Consider the following 3,028-nt stretch of genomic DNA (forward strand, 5'->3'; position numbering starts at 1 on the left):
TGGTTGTTTGAACACAGGCAGGAAACATCGGGGGGGGGGCATATTTTACGCGTTGTTTGTTGAACACGGCAGGGAAAGCAGCTGGTGGTGGGGCCGCAGACATCGCGCCATGTTTTACTAAGGCGACAACAACAAGGACGTGCGTCGCGCACGCACGCGTCAGCGACGACGCGCATATCGCATGAAAATTGCACGACTTTCGATTTCCTACAGGCGCAAATTTCACACACGCGATAGCTATGGGCGTGAATATCAAAGCGACATTCCCCACCTCCCCCAACCTCCGCGCCCACCTCCGCCACGCTCCCGCCACCTGCCGCACCTCCCCCAGCATCGAAAGCATCGGCGATTCATGCTCTTGAAGGAGGCTTCGCATCAATTCCACCGGCTTCGTCGCTGCCAATTGAGATTTTTTTTTTTTTTAGTCTCCTAGGCAGGTCGTCCTAATAATCTGCCCGACTGTGAGACATTAACGCCTGTTTATCTAGTGCTGGGCCAGCGTCGACCCCCCCCCCCACCACCACACCACCACCGCCCACCTCGCCACCCTCCGCCACCAAGGGGCTATACCTCACATCATTACCCGCCGCAACTCTGTTGTCTAAAATAACGCAATTCCGTTGAATAAAATCATAGACGAGGGGGAAAAATTGTTGCCTCGCCACACAGGATTGCTCTGTCAGCGTTCGATTTCCTCTGCACCTGCCCGCGCATGGCGACCGTCTGTCATGCGATGTCAAAAAAATCAGCTGCGGATTTGCTGTTCTTTGCCATTCGGAGATGATTGCTACGTGACGCTTAGTAAAGCAGTACAAAAAAAATCTATTGCCTAATGGGAAATGAAGAAACATCCGTCGGGTTACACAGAAAGCACCGAAATCGGTGGATTTCCTTCTCGCCGTATGGCCCGCTCGCACGAGATTTCAATTAAAGCAATTACACGACAGGAAAACGACATGGAGAATACATGCTATTGAAAATGACATTCAAAATAGCAAGGCTAGCAAATAGCAAGGCTAAGGCTAAGGCTAAGGCTAAGCAAGCAAGGCTAAAAAATAGCAAGGCTATCATTTATCATCCAATTTCGAGCGAATCGGCACAATTTCCCTGTTATGGGCTGGTTCGACACGACTGGGCTGTGATATGCATTTGTATTCGCTCACGCTGATCAAAAGAGATGTCGAGATCTGAAAAAGAGTTCGAACATAGAGGTCAAGGTTCACGACCTACCAAGTTTAACGAGTAAATGGACAGGCTTCTTTAGGTTGCTAATGTAAACAGTAATTTATGTAATGTAACAGTGCCTGATGGACCCGTTGGGAGATTTGTTAGTAATTGCTAATCAGTTCAGTATAAAAAACGTTATTCAAACTAGCGTAAAATGTATTATCAGCTAATGTGCGAAAATTTGCTGTCGGCCTTTAACCGAATGCTTTAACGCAGAATTCGTTACTTTTATACAAACTAGAAACGCTATACGCATGATAATAAGTGAGGTACATATGGTATACTAAAAGTCGAATTCTGATAACGTGGAACCCCACGTTTTGAAATATATATTAAATATTATTTCATTAAGGAAATATCATGTACTATGTGCATACCCATTGTAAGTGTCAGTTTATCACATAATTATATAATAATTTTCGCCAATTGGTTTGTATCAACAGGGGCTGATAGCGGATATAGTGTTTTTCATTGAGGGGGTGGGGGTCGAAAGGCTACAATGAAATGAAAACAAATACGTGGCCCATATAGCCTTCCTCGCTGCTTTCTGTGAGTTCGTATATGCTTCTGTGTAACATAGCGATTAAAAAAAACTGTGTTACGTAATCATGTAAAATGAATTGCACACTAGCAAAATTAACGAATTGCTGGTAAACATACTGTACTCGGTAATCCTACTGTAAAAGCTGCAAAAGGGACTGGCGTTAGCTAGTAAAGAAACAGACTAGTAGCCGGTAGGTACAGCAAAAGTATGGATTTTATTCATGATGTACGTATTTTATTGACCTGCAAATTATGAAATTGTCATGGATGCAATTTTGGTACAGTTGTGCAATTGAAATCTAACAGTGTTACAAACGCATTCATTTCTCGATGTTACACTGATGGAGTTTGACACTGAAGTTTCATTACGTTATGCGATTTCTAAGTTTGTTAGCTTAAATTAACGCGCACTTTCAACACATACGTGCGCATATGTGGGGCATAGCTACTGTGTTTGGACAAGGCTGCACACACACAGGCACGCAACGCTCGCACGCACATAGACGCATACGCTCGCGCGGATACACACGCGCGCACACACGCACACACACACACACACACACACACAACACACACACACACACACACACACACACACACACACAACACGCACACACACACACACACACACACACACACACACACACACACACACACACACACACACACACACACACACGCACACACACGCACGCACGCACGCACGCACGCACACACACACACACACACACATACACACACACATATATATTTATGTGCATATATATGCTTAATGTTTGCTCTAACATCACGGTATTCACGCACGCGGCACGCGATCTATAGCGTGCGTTGTTCAACACCGCCGCGAAGAGCGCCGAATTCACACAGCAGAACGAGCGGGCCTTTAAAGCATTGTACACAGGTACTTCCACGCTCTCTCCCGTTGTAACGCTCCCATTTAAGTGCCGTCACGTAAAAGTGACTTGTTCGTTAGAAACCGCAGCTCCCGCTGTGCGCGCGCTATTTCTGTGAACACGCCTCCAGCGAAACAATCAAAACAGGCAAACTATCAAAGATATTTATATTCTATATTATATCTAGAATCGCTGACATTTCGCCCCCGAGTTACTTTTTCGTAGGCGGTACGTATTTCTGCTACATAATATTTGTTAGTAGTAGGAGAGATTATGGCAGCAACAACAAGTCGTGTTCGTGGTAATATCTAGGTTAGTGTTAGCGCTGGTAGCAGTGGCTGTAGTAGTAGTAGTAGTAGTAGTAG

The sequence above is a fragment of the Priapulus caudatus genome, unplaced genomic scaffold, assembly GCF_000485595.1.
Source record: "Priapulus caudatus unplaced genomic scaffold, Priapulus_caudatus-5.0.1 Scaffold8, whole genome shotgun sequence".
Lineage (NCBI taxonomy): Eukaryota > Metazoa > Priapulida > Priapulimorpha > Priapulimorphida > Priapulidae > Priapulus > Priapulus caudatus.